The sequence below is a fragment of the Amblyomma mixtum genome, chromosome 5 (genome assembly GCF_055824585.1).
Source record: "Amblyomma mixtum isolate Tamu chromosome 5, ASM5582458v1, whole genome shotgun sequence".
Classification (NCBI taxonomy): Eukaryota; Metazoa; Arthropoda; class Arachnida; order Ixodida; family Ixodidae; genus Amblyomma; species Amblyomma mixtum.
This window is the reverse complement of record NC_143016.1, coordinates 138,973,083-138,981,828: the sequence shown is the minus strand read 5'-3', so window position 1 is coordinate 138,981,828 and position 8,746 is coordinate 138,973,083. Positions and strand designations below refer to the sequence as shown.

The following is an 8,746-nucleotide window of genomic DNA, read 5'->3' as shown; positions in this document are numbered from 1 at the left end:
AATAAAAAGCAATTATTGAGAAATATTTCAGAAGGCATTTTTTTAGATATTAAAAAGGAAACGCACAACTGCGCAGGGAACGAAAGCAATGGGAGTAAATTAAACTGTGCAGTGCAGGCCGGTAAGCGCAACCACTACGACATCCGATATTAAAAAAATATATAAAACTCGGGGGTTGTAGGATTTCTGCAGGACGTAACAGAAACGCAAAACCAGTAACAAATGCAAATGCAGTAGCAACCTCTTTTTGGAGCCGGTGGATTACAATAAGTAGGGGAAATAATTTGCGATCAATAATATCACGGTACAGAACAGGTTATTAGCTGGAATGAACTTGCTCAGCGATTGAAAACATACATGTCAATATAAAATCAAGCCGCATTACTGTGAAAAAAAAAAAAAAAACAGCGCTTCGTACTGCAGGTGGCGATAAGGAAACCCCTCGGGATCAGGTGCACACCGTGGGCTGTGTGGTACGTAGAATGAGCGTAGTGATAATTTTAGAGGGCAGTACCTTAAAAAAAAAAAAGAAGGCATTCTTTTTTTCTTGTCCGTTCATATTGAGTCTCTGGGCGTCGTGCTCTACTCACTTTCGTTACATTGTTAGTTATATGATAAACGAAAGAACTAAACATCTTTCACTGTAAGTTTTTCACCCATTGTGCGAAGATGGCCGTGAACTTAATTGTGCCGTGTTTTCATGAATTGTTACCTGTTGACTTCAGGAATACTTGGAATCGAAAGACGTCCAGCGCCTAATCTACAAACATCGTAAGCATGTAAATCTTTCATTACTTTTCAAAATATCCAAAGTAGGGATATGGAACCGTTTGGAAGTTGTCTCTAGAGACATGTTTTTTTTTTTTTTTGCCTGGTGAACAGTTGGTATATACATATGTGTTGTTGTAACCTGTCGATATATTGGTCCCGATGTACTCATTTTCGCAATTGTTCTCGAGCTATGCAGATTCCCAAACTCTTACTGCACTTAAGGCGAAAACTAATTTTTTATTTGACGATATCTTTACCTTTTTCTTCAAGAGATAGCTTTCATTTTTGATTTCGTATAAATACACTGGTTTGGTTTACAACGTGTATCGAAAAGAAATGCCCGTTTCTTTCTCGGTGCATTGACACGACTTTGCAAAAAAGAACAAGATACCACCAGAAGGTTTTGCACGCCAGATACCTAAAAGCATTCTTTTCCTGTGCAAATTAAGCGGGTACTCTGGGTGGCGTGGAAAAGGGAAAGACTGGAAGAGCGGAAAGTAGTACGTATTAAGCAGTAGTCAAACATTTTCTGAATTCTCCTTATTTTTTTCATCGTAACATGCTTTCGTAACATGCTTTAATCGTTATGCGGTTATATACAGCACTCTCGTCGAGTAAGCAACATCGCGTGAAAGTGCTCTTACCTTTAATTGTACTGCCCACTAAGAAGTAGACCGCATCAACGGAAAACAAGCATAAACCACAGTCCCACGTGTTAGCCGTACTAAATGGCACCCAGGGCAGCGCCCTATGCTCACGCGATTAAAGCACATGTGTGAACCCAGTCACTGCGGCTATAGGCTTCGTCCCAATGGCTAACAATTGTTAGCCGGTCGCCAGGTTGTCGGCCATCCAATCGTACTAGGCGCTGTTAGTAGGCTTCGTTGAGGCAGCGAAAAAATCCTCACATGCGCTACTGCACGTTCAGCTATTGGTATCTGCATTACGTATGCCGGAAGTAATCTCCTTCGAACCAGTTGTCACAAGCAGGGTACCGGTATTTCTTAAAAAAAGCAGCATTATGGACTGTCATGCCCTCACGTCCCTAAAGCACCTAATTGTGGAAATTTGTGCTATACTGCACATATAACCTTAGCGCCGCAGCAGCCGAGGGGCGGGATTTCGCCACTTTGGTGGCGTATCTTGTGGCAATGATTTTTGCCCACTCCTGTACGACACGGTTACAGGCTTGCGCAACGTAGAAGCAAAGCTCTGTACCTTCCACCTGCGATTTAGCTAAGACATTGAGTTTGTTGCATTTTGTTTAGTAGTGGAGACACGTTGCAATGTTGGCAGATATTAACCACCAAGTGTCAGCGGCGTACAACCTTGGTGGCGAGCAAGACTATTCTGTTGCTTCCAAAAGAAAATTCCAGTCTGTTTCCTAGTCTCTAGTGCACCGGCATCACCGGTTCCTCCCAAAAATATGGATACAGTGCAGGTCATTTCTTACAAACGTAACGGTCACGCGGACTGCGTTCGTTGTAACCAAACTTCGTAGTAAGTAGACTTGCCCTCTTACAGTTAAAATATATAGTCAGACAAGAGTTTCGTTTATTTCTTTAAAACAGCAGTTCTCCACGCTTCTTTGTTCAAAACAATTACTTTCAAGCCGGTTTCTAAGCTTTGCAGTGGTCATGGGCTCCTGGCCGAGACTCTCGCTACGGACGGGCAGCTTTAGGGACGTGATAACACTAATAGCGATTCAGGCGCTCATGGCAACTGGTGGTAGTTCAGCATTCTTGTCGTCATTCCTCGCCATGGTTGTAAGGGTGCAACGACGAATCGACCACAGCCCGTGTGCGCACTGGACGTACAGTAAGCGCCACCCTCATGTAAAGCGTTTGAACCGAATATTAGACTCCAAATAAAGCAACCGGACGCCATAGTTACTAGGTTTTTGAAGCATTCTTCCCACTGAGGTAGAGCTGGATAGACCCACAAAGCAGATTATAACAAACCATTTAATCGAAAACCGTTGGTTGCAGTGTATTTTGAGTTTTCGTTTTTTGTGTGCACTTCTAGACCGCTCTACAGAAAGTTGAGGCAGACTAGCTGCCGTCTGCGGGCTGTGTGAACGCGGCAGCAGCGCAGAAGCCGGCGATGCTAGGTCAGGCACGCCGCGTATTCCAATACGCTAGAAGCCATACCTTGCGATAAAGCAAACAAGGAAGGGGAATGAGGGGATCGTTGTAAATATGACAGAAGCCAACAGCCGCAGAAACCAAGGGGCACAGGGGATTTTTTTTAATTAATTAATTTATTTTGTGGTGTTGATCAATTTAGAATATTACTGAATATGTCATCGCTTAAAGCTAATTGATTAGAAAAGCAGAAGAAAAAACAACCACATGCCGCCGGTGGGATCCGAACCCACGACCTCCGAATTACGCGTCCGGTGCTCTACCTCTGAGCTACGGCGACGGCTGTCAAACCTTCTGCTTTTCGGGGGTATTTATGTTTACAAGTAACCTAACATTGAGAGTGTTCATCAGCGCCACCCACGTTCATAAGCGGCGGACGTAGAACGTCCTGAGTTACCGCAGGTGTGACGTACAACGTCATCGAACGGAGAGGGTGGAAGCTGTGTGAGAACCCTCCTATGCTTCCTATGGCATCAAGGCTGCCAGAATCGAGGCCCTCGCTAAGCAATTAAGCAAACAAGGAAGGGGAATGAGGGGCTCGTTGTAAATATGACAGAAGCCAACAGCCACAAAAACCAAGGGGCACAGGGGATTTTTTTTAAAATTAATTTATTTATTTTGTGGTGTTGATCAATTTAGAATATTACTGAATATGTCATCGCTTAAAGCTAATTGATTAGAAAAGCAGAAGAAAAAACAACCACATGCCGCCGGTGGGATCCGAACCCACGACCTCCGAATTACGCGTCCGGTGCTCTACCTCTGAGCTACCTCTGAGCTAAAAAAAAAAAAATCCCCTGTGCCCCTTGGTTTCTGTGGCTGTTGGCTTCTGTCATATTTACAACGAGCCCCTCATTTCCCTTCCTTGTTTGCTTAATTGCTTAGCGAGGGCCTCGATTCTGGCAGCCTTGATGCCATAGGAAGCATAAGAGGGTTCTCACACAGCTTCCACCCTCTCCGTTCGATGACGTTCTACGTCACACCTGCGGTAACTCAGGACGTTCTACGTCCGCCGCTTATGAACGTGGGTGGCGCTGATGAACACACTCAAGGTTAGGTTACTTGTAAACATAAATACCCCCGAAAAGGAGAAGGTTTGACAGCCGTCGCCGTAGCTCAGAGGTAGAGCACCGGAAGCGTAATTCGGAGGTCGTGGGTTCGGATCCCACCGGTGGCATGTGGTTGTTTTTTCTTCTGCTTTTCTAATCAATTAGCTTTAAGCGATGACATATTCAGTAATATTCTAAATTGATCAACACCACAAAATAAATAAATTAATAAAAAAATATCCCCTGTGCCCCTTGGTTTCTGTGGCTGTTGGCTTCTGTCATATTTACAACGAGTCCCTCATTCCCCTTCCTTGTTTGCTTAATTGCTTAGCGAGGGCCTCGATTCTGGCAGCCTTGATGCCATAGGAAGCTAAAGAGGGTTCTCACGCAGCTTCCACCCTCTCCGTTCGATGACGTTCTACGTCACACCTGCGGTAACTCAGGACGTTCTACGTCCGCCGCTTATGAACGTGGGTGGCGCTGATGAACACTCTCAAGGTTAGGTTACTTGTAAACATAAATACCCCCGAAAAGCAGAAGGTTTGACAGCCGTCGCCGTAGCTCAGAGGTAGAGCTCCGGACGTGTAATTCGGAGGTCGTGGGTTCGGATCCCACCGGCGGCATGTGGTTGTTTTTTCTTCTGCTTTTCTAATCAATTAGCTTTAAGCGATGACATATTCAGTAATATTCTAAATTGATCAACACCACAAAATAAATTAATTAATTAAAAAAAAATCCCCTGTGCCCCTTGGTTTCTGTTCTGTTGGCTTCTGTCATACCTTGCGATAGGTATTTTAATTTCTCATATTGCAACAACTGGTTGTCACTGGTTGTATGCGTTGGTTTCGCCTTCAAGCTGGCCCTGCCTGGCTCTTAGAACTCTCTTTCTTTCACTTGAAACCCGGCGCCCAGCCGGCACACATACGGACCGATTGACTTTGTAGCCTGCCTAGGCGCGCTTGGCCGGCTCAGCAATTTCAATGCCGCCTTGTTATTTCTTTTTGGGATCGCCCTTTCTTTTCGGGAGATCACGAGAACTTAAGAGATGCTCTTGGTCCTACGCGCTAGTGAGAAGCGAGCATTTTTCGATTACTGGGGCGAGTTTTCTGCGCCTACTCGTTAGTTATGACTGAATGGTAAGGCCGTGGTTATTCGTTTTGTCTCAGGTGCAGTGCCATAATTTATATTTTGATGGTAGTACATTCCTCCCTCCTAATAAGCGAGTGTTCGGTTTATCTGCGTTTGTTATAAATGGGCTCGAATGAAATTCCCGCAAAGAAAAAAATAACTCTTTCGCCGCCATGAAATTGTGAAGAGCTTTTTTCTACTGTATACCAGGGGGCAGCCGGAGTGACTTCTGGAAGAATGGAAAGTTGGGCGAGTTGGTATACGTTCATTTTGGGTGGAAAAAACAGCGCGAAAGGGACGGAAGACAAAAATGAAGGAAACCACACGGACGAGCGCTGACTCACAACTATTTTTTATTCAGAAAAAACAGACATTTATAGTTAAAAAGTCACATGACCTGACATCACTCGCGCACATGCCCAGACTAACAACAGTCTAAGAACTACATCATGAGTCAAGATTAAAACCTTACAACGCGATTTCAGAACACTGTGATTAACCGAAAAAACACGAGACAGCCAGAAACAAAAAAAAACAACAAACAAGCAAACAAACAAAGCCACTAAAAAACAAAGCACAAATCACGTGTTGTCAAGAAATGCGACCTCTTTATCGACCATCAATAAGGAAGGCTGACTGACGCATTGTAGTTGATGTAGTTCTTAGACTGTTAGTCTGGGCATGTGCGCGAGTGATGTCAGGTCATGTGACTTTTTAACTATAAATGTCTGTTTTTTCTGAATAAAAAATAGTTGTGAGTCAGCGCTCGTCCGTGTGGTTTCCTTCATCTTTGTCTTCCGTCCCTTTCGCGCTGTTTTTTCCACCCAAAATGAACTTCTGGAAGACTATGCGCCAAGAAAATGGTTTTGACGCTTCCCAATAACGCGGTATATCACCGACGATGAACAATGTTTTGCAGTCTTCGTGACTGGCGTTTCATATCTTACTGTTTGCATACCCGACGCGATATTTGGAAGATGTGACTTATATGTGTGATACTTCAAGAGAAAGCCATCGAGGAATTCCTTCAATGAAGTAATTTATGGGTCATATCAGGAACGCGAGAGAATGGGCGAGCGCCTGGGAAGAGCTTGTCACATACGCAAGTGAATGTGTGAGCCTACACTACATCATGCGTGGCTGCACTTGGTGTCACTGTGCTTTGGATTTTTATTGCTATTTCTAAAAAACCTCCACAACAAGACAACTGAGTCATCACCCATGCTTTCAAAGGAGCCAGTGCAGCTTTTCTGTCGGTGATTGAACGGGGCCCTTTGCAGTGCAATTGACACATTTTGTTATAACTGCCAGAATCGTGTCTTAGAAAATTTGTGACAGAAAAACGAACAAAAATGAGGGAAAGTACCAACCAACACACATATATAAGCGCAGTGTGTTGCGGAACGCTTGCGCGGCTCGTCAGGTTGCACCCTCTCATTGCGAGCATGTAGGCCATCCAAATGCTGGTCTCCCTGCTACATTTTCGAACAAAAGCTAATTTGTGGCTTATGCTGGCTCGCGCATAGCTCATGTCACTGGCTAGGAGTCTCATCACGTCTGCTATGGAGATCTGTAAAAATAGAGCTTGGCTGAAAGGCGTTCCATGTTATGATTTGTAAATATAACTCGCTAGCATTCATGCTCGCCGTTTTTTTTAGCTGATGCAAGATTACACTCACTTACTGTGAACAGCTTCTTAAAGACTTGAAAACATCTTACCTTGCCTGCGGTCCGGGACGTGTATGAGGGCTACTTTTGTGAAATACAGAATGATACTGCGCATTTTGCAAGATTTGCGTATATGCTGCTGCTGTTTACGACATTTAGTAGGACTACACAATAAACTGACAGCATTCTCCGTTGTCGAGAGCAGTTCTAAGCATAGTGTTCACTCAAACACAGATGTATATCAGTCTACGAGGCCTCGGAAATTGAGGTAGCTGCACTTAATTCTTGAGGAGCGTTCGTCCTTAGCCGCTTTTCTTAACTCAATCGCGCATTCCACTTCCTTCGGCGCAGAATAATCTTGCTCTTGAATAAACCACATCACCGACAAGCGCTACGCAGGACGCTAGGACATGCTCCTCTGCCTTATACAGCTGAGGCGGCTCAGTCAACCATTACGCCGACGCAACAGCACTAAATGTAGTCGCGGTCGTGCAGCCGACCACAACTTGTAGTACGTGCTAGTCGCACTTCCCCTTCTTCAGGATATCGCCGGCGGAGTTCAGGCAGGTCGCTATTGGGGTTTAAAAGGAGTCACGTTCAGCCGCAGCTCTTTTCGCAATGAACATCTTGCTCAATGTCTCTATGCGCATTCTTACGGTACTATATTTCACAGTTTGAAGCACCATAGCGCTTGCTCTCCAGGATCCTTTCGAAATGTCCACGGTGGAGAACGAGCGGATGGAAGATGATGAAGACGAGGATATACAGCGTACAGCGCACAGCGCGATAGGCTGCCAGTGAGAACATGCAGCACGAGAGGTTTGCAGCGAGGTTGCGAGAGGTCTAGAGCATCGATAAGCGAAGCTCCTATGATTGAGTCGAGCTCGAGGCTGAAGTTTTTCATTGCGAGAGCAGTGCCAATGTCATTCTGTCAAAACGCCTTGCGTGTGTATGTCAAGCCTTCACTGTAAAAGAAGAGGGGAGAGCGAAATGGAAAGGAAGGCGCCGTAGAGAAGCGAGAGTGAGGTGGGGATAATAGATAGTTGAGCACAACTGATTTCAAATGTTCAGTTGTGAGTGGTAAAACAAAGCCGAGCATATGCAGGGCGCATTTTGGTAGAACCGAAAGGTTTTTAAACGGCAGAAGGGAGTGATGGTCTGTACTTCAAACGCACATCGGTGAACGAGCTTTGCGTCGGGTGCTAAAACTGTCGACAAGGAACGCCGCAGTAGTTCAGCCTGCTGCTGGATTTTGCGGTATAGAACTCGCGAGAGCGGTTTTTCGCCGCCGCTCCTCAATCGATTAAAAGTGCCGTTTACCTTGTTTTCTAATATCATTAAACGTTGCTGGGGGTGCGTCTTTGAAGGTACTCGGGCACTGAACTCTGAGTGGCGCTGCGAAGAACTCTGTGAAGAGATTTTAGAGCTGGGGCTCCTCATTTCCAAGACGTTCCTGTCAGAGGGCCAAAGGGAAAAGTGCGGAGTTTTAATTTTTTATTTCGTGATAAAAATGTGACTACAGCAGACACTGAAAATAAATGAAGAAATGTCGAGAAGTCTTCCTTAGCCCACACATTAGCCGTGCTTCATCTATTTCGCTGCTAGAACACCACAAATGCAACTAGCAATATTATATCAAAAGCCGAATACAGGTCTCCGATGCACGTGCCCGGAATCAGGCCCGGCCTGTCACAGGCCACTCGAAACGGCGAACTTTGCGTGCAACCACGGCCCATGTCCAAGTTATGCCGGGCTCAGACTTTCTGGCCGGCACGAGCTCGTGCAATACTTTAAGCAGAAAGCACGTCAGCACACATGCACACTGTCGACTCTGTCTCCTGCGTTGCCCCATGTATCCCGCGGCAACCAGGATGCTCTTCGCCCTGAGCAACGGCTAGTGAGGTGTCAGCGGTAGAGACAACTGCAACGACACCACAAGATCAGAACAAAGATTCTACGGAGGATGAGATGTAAGCAAGACCGTCT

General features: G+C 45.3%; 1 non-coding gene across 1 annotated transcript; it reads left to right on the top strand.

Moving 5' to 3' along the window:
- The first annotated feature begins 4,515 nt into the window (after positions 1-4,515).
- On the top strand, positions 4,516-4,587 carry TRNAT-UGU (transfer RNA threonine (anticodon UGU)). The gene has a single exon. It is a non-coding gene; the product is annotated as a tRNA-Thr (tRNA).
- The last annotated feature ends 4,159 nt before the right edge of the window (positions 4,588-8,746 follow it).